The sequence below is a fragment of the Calypte anna genome, chromosome 3 (assembly GCF_003957555.1).
Source record: "Calypte anna isolate BGI_N300 chromosome 3, bCalAnn1_v1.p, whole genome shotgun sequence".
NCBI lineage: Eukaryota > Metazoa > Chordata > Aves > Apodiformes > Trochilidae > Calypte > Calypte anna.
The window spans coordinates 75,118,185-75,130,417 of record NC_044246.1 but is presented as its reverse complement, the minus strand read 5'-3'; positions in this window follow the sequence as shown (position 1 = coordinate 75,130,417).

Genomic DNA, 12,233 nt, shown 5'->3' with positions numbered 1-12,233 from the left:
CTTTATAAGATATGACAATGTTCACTGATCAAACATAGCTATTTTCAACCAAAAGAGGTCAAAATCTTTTGTTCAGTGCCTGGCTAACCAGAACTGGTTCCATTAGTATTCTGACAGTGGCCCATCAGCAGAGCAGCATGGAGGGGAGCAGTTGTTTTAGCTTGAGTCCACTTTGTGTTTCTTAGCCCCAAGCATTGCCTCCAGCCACTTGCACTTCCTTAAGAGGATTACTTGCTAGTGATAAGTTCTTGAAATAACGTCAACATAATGTGATGCTGTTGCTTTTGCTTAGGAAAATAAGAAAAGTTAATGACCAGACATATATCCAGGAGGGATTACTGGTGTCATTAATATTTCTTGTTTATTACATGGCTTTAAAATAACAGCAGCAATAAGAACAGAAGTGTCTCAAAACTTTTTTAGTGCATCCTAGCTGGTCTTGGTCTCTCTGCCCGCTTCCAGCACCCACTTCCACTGAATACCCTGGAAGAAGCATTTGGCTTTCAGCTCTAGAGGCAACAGAAAGAGCTCTCAGAACAAAAATAATCCTTTGGGTTGTCCCAGGTCAACATTTTCTCATCATTGCTGGTTAATTTAGCTTGCAGCTGGGGTTAGTTTTGGTAAAGATTAGATCACTCTGGCAAGTTTGCATTTACATGGGGACAGCTGTTCCTCCATGAGAGCAGAGAGATGAACTGAAATCCTCCACTGTTCAGAGCAGTGCCCTGAATCACCAGTGATCCTTCTTGGTCCATCTTGTCTCTCAAAGAATGGCAATAGAGGAGGCTGTTTTGGGAGGACAGAGAAGTCTGAACTCAGACAGGCAATCCATTTTCCTTGTCATTCTCCTGAGTCTGCAGCTGCTCTGCTGGGGACTGTGGAGAGCACATTCCTGCTGTAAAAGTGTCTGTGGACCTACAGAGCACTTTAGCAAAGCAGCACAGCTTCAGCAGAAGAAAATGGGAACACATCACTATAGACCTCACAGCAGTCCAGTGGAAACACTTGAGTTTGGAACAGGTTTGAATTAGAGGAAGAATTCAAAGTGTTGTCTCCCACAGTTCATGTGGCTGTACTGTCAGTTAAGAAGATTTGATCCGTATTTGAATTATTTGATTCTATTACTCCATGATTTACAGATAATACTCACATATAAAAAGGTCAAAAAATCATCATGGATTGGGACTGGAAATCCAAATTAGCATCCTGTTCTGGAAAAAACTTCTCCTTTCCATGTACTACTTCCTCCTCCCTTCACTTGACACGGGCCTACAAGCTCTAGGCAATAATTCCTTTTCAATGTGACAAAAATGTTTCTTACAGGAGAAACATCACACCTTTAATGGGAACTCTGTAAGGATGCTCCAGGTGCAACCTTCATGCACTGCAGCAGGTTTTCAGCCTTCTACAAAGCACCATTACTCTGCATCTTTGCACACTGCTCCCAAGATACCACCACTCAATATTAAAACAACTTTAACAAATCTACCATAGACACTTTTATGTCCCTCTTAATATCATGACATGAGAAACACAGTTTCCAATGGACTTTTCCTCAGAAGGGGAAATAATAGAATTATAGAATAGTTTTGGTTGGAAAAGACCTTCAAGATCATCAAGTCCAACCAGTAATCTAGCACTGCCAAATCCACCACTAAATCATGTCCCTGAACACCACATCTACATGTCTTTTAAATATCTCCAGGGATGATGACTCAACTACTCCCCTGGGCAGCCTGCATCAGTTCCTGGCAACCTTTTAGGTGAAAAAAAATTTCCTACTATCCAATGAAAAAATACTGTTCCTATTTTATCAATAGGGAACCTGGAAGCCAATCAGACTGTCAAGAACTCCCAGCAAGGAGCTGAGTTTTCAGAATTGGTTGTTGATATATGCTGGGGAAAACTCCAAATATTAGAAGAAAAAAATCCCACAGTTTTTTAAAAACAAAATTGCCTACTTACTGGTAGGTCACAAGGAACCAGCTGGTAATATGCAATACTCAACATTTGAAACTGTTTAAATGGTCACCACCCCCATGCTGAGTTCACTGCATGGAGAAGGAACACAAACAAGTATCTCTGCAGATAGAGTTTTTCTCAATTCTTTCCTGTTGTGTTATGAAAGTGATTTAGAACCTACTTTACAATGAGATATTTCTGCCAACAAACTTATTGCCCTGAATATTGAGAAAACCAACAGAAAAGGGAATGAGAAGTGACAGAAATGGTCTCCCTGTCTCCCCCCAAAGTCAGTTACTGGTGGGCTGAATGTGGGTTTGCACAGACACTGTCAGGAATGAGCCTGGAGGCTCAGTTTGAAGTAGGTGCATAGCAAAAGCAACACAAGTATGGACAAAACCTGCTTCTTGAATTTTACATGTAATTTTGGGTGCACTGTAATCCAAGCCTTCAGCTGAAAGACATGTTGAAACCCAAAGTCGGTGACTGTTCTGGAAGGCTGTAGTCCAACACAAAGTTAGCCAGATTTGTAGATCTGTGTAAAACTACTGAGAGATAAATCACATATGTACCTACACAGTGAGTCCAATCTACTCACAGTGAGCATTTGGAGACTGCCCCAGAAAGCATCAGACTGGCCAAATAGCAATTTTCATCAGTCACCCCATGGTTTCTCATCTGCCCTTCACAAGTAAGGGTCAGGCTCCTTTTGTTTCTCCAGTGTTGTGTGAATGTCCCCTCCTATCAGCATGAGCATCCTGAACCTTACACAGGGAACTGCTGATCAGCCAACCTGGCAGCTCAGATGATGGGTCAATAACCTACTGGTATGCATCTGGCCAGTATATCTGTACACTGTCTGCTCCATGGAGTCCAAAGGACTTCAGCACAAGTCAAAGAGCTCCTGCCTTGTCAGCTGCTGGGGGATGTTCTTCTATAATTAGCTGATGGAGCTCGTAACTTGGGGATTTGTGAGTTTTGCCTCTGCTGCAACCTTTTTCTGCAGTGCCTCAGCACAAAGACTGGCTACTTTACTGCAATATGAAAAGTCTCCAAAATGCTTGAGAGCTGGTACTACTCAAATACAAATAGATGCCCTCTCCTTAGCATCACAAAGTTACAAAATCGGCTCCTTGACAGCCATTCAGAGGTACTTTTGTCATCACTTTGCATCAGGGAAACTGAGGCATGGCAAGCGTGGGTGACTAGCACAAGGTCATACACGCCGGTGGGAGTTCTGGGAATAAAGCCCAGAAGCTTCTGGCATATTGAGACACAGGCATATATTTCATACTGCCTTGGCAGGCTGTGGATGCTCTCCTCTCCTCCCCGCACTCAGTGTGCCACAGAAACAGCCTTTGTTCTCCCTAACTTGCTTCCAAATGTTTCAAACATCACTTCTGCTGTGAACTGTAAAACTTGCATTCGGTCTCTATGAAGCATTTGTCCAGCCAATGTGTGGCTGTTGCTGCTTGCTGCTAAGCTGGATTTCCTCTGACCCTAAGAATTTGCAGATTTCTAGATCTTTGGTAGGGATATGGGGTCAATCTGGAGAGCTTGTCCTGACATTTTTAGTTATCTTTGGTCCATCACAGAGACCCTCCAGCCACAAACAATGATCATGAGGAGACCTGCTTTCAACTGCTTTGACCAAAAATGTTTAATTCTGGTTAGAATTATAATAATAATTGTAACAATAATAATCGTAATAATTGCTATCTTAGGCTGATTGTTGCTGAAAATCAGTGGCAAAGAGATACCCCAACCCATTAGCAAATCTTTCAGCCACATGAGGGTCTTGAACTCTGATTTTATTATTAAACAGCTTGGTGGCTGAAACCTGGGCTGAACACAGGTCAGGTCTTTCAGTGAAGGAGGAGGAATTCGGTGTGCATCTAGGACACCTTAGCACCACAGATAGCCATTAAACTCTTTGTGGCCTGGCTATTACTTTTATTTCTTGGAAGGAAGTCCTGACCTTGAAAGTTGTGTAAAGACAGAAGGTGTACAAAGACATCCCTCCCAGCTCCCCTCTTGCCCTGTGTACAGTACCAGGGATGGTATCACACACTCTCCACATGCTGTTGATAAGCTGAACTAACAAGATGAAGAAAATGTGCCAAACCCACAGAGGGAAATGAAAATCAAATCCCCTTTCCTGCATCAGCGTCAGATTTTTATTTCTTGACAAGATAGGAGCTCTGTGGAAGGGAAACGAAACGATTAAAAAACAGATAAGAACTAGACAGAAACTGCATATCCAAGTCATCCACTGCCCTCCCGTGGCTGTGTGGAAAGCATCTCCAAAGCACTCATTGGCAGAGAAGAGCCTCACCGTCTAGCCTATATAAATACATCTCCAAAATTAGCAGATCATCTTTAGTTTGTCTTTCCCCAGTATTTAATGCTTGACTGCTGCCTGAAAGATTGTTTGTAGCTTAAATAATGGTAGAGTATTAATAAATAAACAAATAAATATGTTGTGTATGAAATAGTATTATTCTCTGAGATTAACCCTGTGTTTTTCTGTAATAGAGCACAAGATGTCCTGAAAAATTCCTGGATGGAGCACAGATAGGATTACAAAATCTTACTTATTTTCTTGTGGTGTTGCCAAATGGGTAGGAATGGTATTGTCAGGTGTTTTGGAAAAGTTATTTTGTGGTTTTTGGTTCATCAGCATTTTCAGTGTGGTGTAATTGTTGTCAACAAATATATGATAAAGGTACAAAAGATGTAAAGCAATCCTAAATCAAAATTGACAATGTTTTTCAGAATTCCTGCTCTTTGCTTGAGCTGCTTCCCACTTTCATCTACCAGTAAGCTACAAAGAGTTAAATTACAGCCACACTGCTGATACTGCACAGGTGAGTCTTTTTTCAGTATAAATGATGGGAAGATGTGCTGTCACCACAGAGGTGAGTGCTGAAGGTCAGGTGAAGGACAGGTTGCTGACAGGGGCAGATGTGATAATTAAGGGACAGCTTCTCTAACCCAGATGTCCCCATGATGGGGCCAGCAGCAGGGGAACCTGGTGGCAGGATGTTCCATGCTGCCCAAACCTGTCACAGCCACCCTCCTGGTAAACTCAAGGGAGCTTCTGCTGTGAAAGCTGTTGTGAGGAGACCCCTAAGAAAGGGGATAAAGGGGGAATTTTGAAGGATATATGATTTTTCTATTGAAAAATGGCTCCATGGTAAGTAGCTGACACAGGGGAAGGTGGAAGGGCCCTGGTTTCCTCTCCACCAGAGCTCAGATGGCTGAGCTGGTGACAAACAGAAAAGCCTGGAGATATTTGTTTCAGCTCAACATAGCATCTCCAGAAAGCAAGTACACTTGCAAGTGCAGCCACCACAAAAGGAAGAGTAAGTGTCCAGGAACTGGAAATAAAAGAAACTAAGGGGACATTTGCCCATGCAGGGATCCAGGAGGCATTCAAGGATGCTGGCAGTGCTGCACTACCACCAGGTATCCATCAAGGAAAGTAAGCAGAGAAGAGGTATCTGCTAAGAAATTATCTGGGACTCAACGGGAACCTTCCCTGCATTTGACAGCAATTGATCAACAAGGATTCTGCAAAAGGAGAAGAGGCACAAACAACAGAATTATGTACCTTTCCCTGATGCATAAATACTTCAAGATTGGACAGGACACCTCATTTGTCTCTTCAAGTAACAACACATAACTAAAATCAACGAGAATGTCACACAGGCAGCCTCTTGAAGAAAAAATGTCAGGGTCTTTTTTTTGCTGCTTCTTTCAGAAGATCTCTTCAGAGCCCTTTTCAGTTTTCTCCAGGAAAGAAAACAAGAATATTTATGGGGGAAATGTTCACAGCTGGATCCTCTCCTGGTGAGCCAGCAGAAGGAACGAGCAGGAGGAGGCACATCAAGGTGTGCAGGAGGGGGCAGCTCTGCTGGGGGCTCCTTAGAACAGCCAGGAGAAGGTAGAACTGCAGAAATAAAAATGAAGGCAAAGAAGATAGAAGCCCAACTTCAGTCCTCCACAAAGATGTTTTGCTGAACGCAGAGCGGACGATCTGTTGCTGCTTCCTCCGATGTGGCTGCTCAAGAGGGAAAGTACAAAGTAGGGAGAACTAAGTGTTTTAGAAACATGGTGTATTTGTGTTGGATGATGTAATTGTGTCACTGAAAGCTCATGGCATGATTCATTTGGTTTGAATATTTTAACTGGCTGACTATACCCTGCTTAGGATGAAAGGGCTGAAGGAGGGGAAGGATCGGCTCTCTAAATTACAAATATCTTTCTCTTGTTTGGAGTTCTGGATAAATAAAAAACCAACATTTTCAACAGATATGGAATAAAATTCTGGCTAAACTAGGCCAGGAGAGGGGCATCTGAGGGGTTTGACATCTCCAGTGTCAGTCAATCCCTCATATCTATTTCATTTCATTCACATGTCACAGAGAAAAAACATTTGCTTCCCTAACAAAGCTTCATTTGCTTATGTTTGCAGTGCCCTGATGACATGAGCTACCCTCAACTCCAGTACAGAGGCAAAGGGGTTTAGATTACAGTTAAAAACAGCACTTCTGTTTGAGGGAGATTACACACAGAGCACGAATGAAAAACCAGCTCAACGGAGACTTTGTTGGTCCTTTCCTCATCCAGGGCATTGTTATACGAGATCAAAATCAGGGTGATTGACGCCTAAGTTGTCATTTTAACCCCAGCACGGGAGTTTGGGGATGTGCAATTAATAAGTGGTCTTGGTGCCTCCCAGCAGCAGGGAATTGGATAAAGGGCCCAGTATGGGGTTGCTGCTCAGGTCAGGGCTTCCTCAAACTGGTTTCCCTAAAGAATATTTTTGCTTTGAAGCATCCTCCTGCCTTGAATCTGGACAGAAGCAGGAAAGTTTAATAATATTTGTAAGCAGAAATGCTGCAGGACAACTTGTTCATGCTTCAACATTTTGTGCCTTGTGGACTGGTGCTGTGCTTACAGAAAGGCTGTCCCAGAGGGCAGCATTTAGCAGGCTGCAGGGAAATACTCAAGCCAGAACAAATTACTTGTGTGTCCTCTTGAGTCATTGAAGACGTGTTGGTATCATGAAATTTAATCATCAACGTTTGTAACCAGGGCCATACAAATTATGATTTTATAAATACATCCACCTGAATGTCAAGAATTTTATTTATAATTTCCTTCCTCACCCCAGTTTCTTCTTCCTCTTCCCATCTCCTCAGCCACCAAAAGACAGTAGACTGTCTACAGACAAGATTGCACAGTACAAGATTGTCTGTAGAGCTGAGAAATGGTTTAATTTAGATGATGAATGAACCTCTTACTGACTTCAAATTCAGAGAGACAAGTATGCACCTAGAGCTGTGCAAGTAAAAGTTGTTAAAGAATCTCCCAATGTTTCCTCCTGGTGCTCAGGAAAGAGCACCTCAGAAGAAACCTCAAACAGCAGCAAATCCAGAAGGTTCTCACCTTTATTAGTGTGGGAAGTGCTGGATTTTAAGATAATCTGAGAGAAGCCATGTTAAAGCCTTCAAGACACCACCAAGCCTAGGAGGCTGGTTTTAGCTTGGTAGATGTTTATCACAAAATCTACCTGGCCTCTTTGCCAGCATCAGCTGCTTCAAGGCATGGACTGAACCACCATGGTGATAAATATCTAAGCAAGGTATTTCATACAGACTCTGTGAAGAGGAGCTGGCCTGCTGCAGCCACTTGATCTCTATTGACAGGTACCATAGTGTTAAACATGATGGAGACACTCCCCTGTGGATCGTGGCCCTCTTCTTCCTCTCCAGGTCACAACCATCAGGTTTGCATTTGTAAAATGATTGCTCATCTTCTGCATCCTCCTCCTATAGATAGCTTCTGATTAATTCCATTTGTTCAAATGTTTGCTCTTTTTTGCCCACCAGCTGCAGCTATTTGCCAGCATTTATCACAGTTACGGTCCTTTCTGACATTTGTCTAATGCTGTCTGGCTCAGGCTACATGTGTGTCTAAAGCACTCCGAAACCTATCTATGGATTTTAAAAATATATAATAATAGACAAGGCAAATCATTACTGAGTACTTAACTTGTAGCCATCTTCTTAACCACCTCCAAAACCACAGAGAGATCAATTAGCAATTGCACCATTCATTACTGTTTGTCATATCTTTAGGCTCATTGTAAAAGCACTAATATTTTCAAAGCTTTCAACAAAAGACTGAAGACTTCTTTAACAACTTATCTAAGGGATTTAATATTGTGAAGCACTTCATTAAGAAGGCTTTAAAAAGATTGTTGTTCACTCTGACTCCCTGAGTGGGTTCCAGAATTATCTATTAGAAAATGTATTTATTTATTTATTATATAATCAGATTTAGTCACTTTTCCCCCCGCTTCAGTTAATATTTGCTTTTGGCTTCACAGCAAGAAGCAAATTCAATTACAATAGTGATAGGAACTAAGAATCCTTTGTGCCATCCTCAAAACTTTTATGCCTTAGCTTTCTGGAGGATTTTGGCAGCTGGTCACGAGCTACAATGAAATCCAAGAGCTTCCCAACTCACATTCATTAGGGCACATGCATTAAAGTAAATGTAATCTGTTCCATTACTTTAATGGGAAGAGCAGGGTTGGGGCTGGCTTTCAGAAGATACCTGGGAGAGTATTTACTATGCAGATAGCACTAAGCCTGAGAATGCAGAACAGCTACAGTCCCACCTTTAAAATGTGTAACTGTACTTTAAAGCTGAAGTATTATATTTGAGTTTCCAGGCGCTGTAGGAGGAAAAGCATGGACTGTTCACAACTTGCACAACAACTCAGGAGGAAGGAAGTTTCATCCTCTGCTTTTTCAGGAGGAAAAGGTGCACGCATTAGGGAACTGACTGCTTCAATAGATTCTTTCAGGTTGGAAAAGACCCTTGGGATCATCGAGCTCCCACAGTGCTGCTTTCTTCACCAGCAAAACTCCACATTTTCCCCTTTTGAATTGTTCTGTGCCAATGAAGCAGCGATGGGGCCAAGGATGGGACTGGGAGCAGGGAAAGGCTGATGCAGGGAGAACTTTCCCTATGTTCAGCTCCCTGTCTCTCAAGTGACAGCAAGCATGTTACTCCACCTCCAAGCACTTCAGATCCTCCTGGGAACAATCACCTTTCCCTTCTCTGCTGGCTGCCCCTGTGACACTGTATTCACAGGTTAAAAGAGGTGCTGAGAAGCCCCGCCAACACGAGCTACGTTAGCGTGCAGTGAAGTTTGCACACTGAATAATTATGGGGGTCTTTGTGTCACAGCAGATCACTGGATGCAAAATTAGAGCAATTCCTCTATGTGTAGATGTAGTTGACAAGCCAGAGCTGCTGATTTGTAATAACCATGCTTGGGGTGACTCCCAAACAAAGCCTGCCTTCAAAGTGGGGGTGAAACATGGCCCAACCTTGAAGCCTTTGTGCCTGGCCAGAGAATACTGAGCTCCTTTCATTATTGTCAGTAAGGGCAGCACATCCCCAGCTGCAGCAGATTTTGCTGTTGAGGAGAGAAAAAGAGCCTTTTCCTGGTGACACCCTGTGCATCTTCTTTCCAGACCTTATTATCTTGGTGTCATATTTTCCCTTCAAATAATTTCCTTCCTGTTTTCGACAAGCCAGATTCTATTTTAGACTGTAAACTTCCATGCTAGAGTAATCAGCACTTCTCTAAGACCCTCTAACCCACATAAAGTGGCACTTGCTAAGAATGTTTTTGATACCCACTGCTTGCTTGTATCTTTCTGTAAGCCCATCCACCAGCTCTTCCTATATCAAATTCCAATTTCTTGCACTTAGTTTCAAGGCTCTTGATGACTCTGTCTTTCTAGACCTGTCTATTACTGCATCTCAACAGGGATGTTGTGAAAATAAGCTTGTTAGTATTTTTGAAGCACTCAGAAACCATGGTAATGACTGCCACAGAGCAGCTCATGAGGAAATTAATCATTTTGTTGCCACTGTAGGGCTTGAATCCTGTGCAGTAAATAAGGCTTGGGGGTCACATTGCAAATGAAATCACCACCAGCTCATTTTTAATTCACCAGTCTCTACCACCTGCATGAGATGAAGCAGACATCTTAAGGGAAAAAAAAATAGTAAGAGACTGAAAGAACTCAAATCTGCAATTCAACACTTATGCAAAAAGAGGTGGCATTAAAACTACACAGGCAATTGAACTTCTGGTATTTCCCAACTGGCTCAACATCACAGCCTGAAGTTGCCTTGAACAATTTCTCCTCACTGCAACATTACATCACTCCCCAGAAAAACTACCAAAAACAGAGGCCATGGCTGGGCTTCCTGCTTAAGACACAGCTGCTTGAAGGTGGGATTCAGCCTGGGATTAAAAGGTGTTTATTTAGATTTAGATGTCTCACTGTGGGGTTGACTCCTGAGCTAAATGCCCATCTTCCACTCCCACCCACAAAGATCTGGGCTGTGCAATCCACCCACTGGGAGCAGATCAGCTCCTCTAAGAGCTGACAATTCTGCTGTGCTGGGGAGCCCCCAGCCTGCAGGAACCAGAGCAGAGCTCTCTGGATTACAACATAGATGTCTAGAGATGCCTAACAAGGTCTTAATATAAAATCAAATATACATGGCCAAATCCAGAGACAAATATTGAAATAACAGACACCTGAATGTCTTCCTCCTCTCACTGCTGATGCATCACTTTTTTTTCTGGGATTGTAAACCTCATGGCAGGCAGTCTGAGCCTCTGAAGAACACTGCATGGAAGGACTCCTGCTGGTTAGTTTATTTAGGTTCAACGATGATACAAACACTAAATCATACCACATTCTTACTTTTTTTTTTTTCTTTAAAGTGGTTATTGAGGGTGGATTCAGTTGTCCAAACATGGGTATTTTAGCCATCAATCCAGATGTTTTAATGTAGTCTACCTGGCCTCTGGCTGCAGCTCCTGGTCTCAGGTCTCCACTGGATGCTGCTAGCCAGCTCTGCACAGATTCCTCAGGTCTATGAGGGCATTTCAGGAGATATTGGGCACCTAACCTGGGGCAACTGAACCCCAGCCTCACAACAGACATCAGAGTGGGGACAGAGCTGGCACAGGGACTTCTCATCAGCTGCTATTAAGAATTTCACTGGAAAATGAGGGATATTAAAATCATAGAATAGTTTTAGTTTGAAGGGGCCTTTAAAGATCATCTATTCAACTCCTTCCATTAAGAAGGAACAACAGTCCCGACCCAGATCTGGATGATGGCTGAACAGATTTTTAGGAAATTTAATTGCATTTATCCCATAAGGATGGTATCCTGTGGCACCACACTCACCCCATAAACCCTCCTCACACCATAAACAGAAATGGTCTCACCTTGTAGGCAGTGCTCTCTGGAGTAAGGATCAGGCTTGGTTATTATAATTGACCAAATTCTTCCCAGCAAGGCTACAGTTAGCAGCTACATGGCCCAGAACTTCTGTATAATGTCCAAACTATACCTCATGTGCCGTAATTCAAAGGTTTTTACAACTGGTAGTCAGAGTTTGAGAGTATTTCACTGAGACGGCAATGCACGGGAAAGAAGAGAGCTGAATTCAACTTCGGCTGCCAGCTCTTCTGAGCTTGCAATATTTAATATTTCAAGGCCTGTATTTCAACCAAGATACAGGTTTCTGACCTCCCTGTTTATTGACTACATTGACATTTTTTAGCCTTCACAGGAAGAAGTCTGTAAGTATCAACCTCACTGACCATAAAACTGTAAGGCAATGAAAAGAGACAAAAATCTATCTGGAATGGTACTACAGGGCTGGGCCCAACTTGGAGTTTTTTTGTCAGGTTTTTTGGGTGGTTTATTATGTTCAAGTAAGTGAAGTGCAATCTTGTAATGCTGATGTCATCACCCACAAAGTGGGATTTGATGCCAAGCCTCTGCAAGGCCTGAAGGCACCTGTGTGTAGTCTTGAACATTTATCACCTGCATACTGTTGTCTGGTATTTCTTCCAGCAAGGCCACATCTCCTGTAACACAGCCCCCAGGTGCCATTCAGGGCAGATTGTTAAGTCTACCTAAGGGCTTATACTTGCTGAAAAGTTTCCAAAATATTATTATCCAACAATATTAGCCAGCACAGTGCTTTGGGCAAAGACCTTAAAGCTCATACACTCCTCTGACAGAGTCCCCTTCTCAGGATTATCTGTTTTCATGCTGGTAGCATTAGCCATGAAATATAGAGAGAGGGGAACAAGGACCTCTCCCCATGCCCAAGTTTAAGTGCAGTTTTTCCTCCTGTGCTGGTCCCCA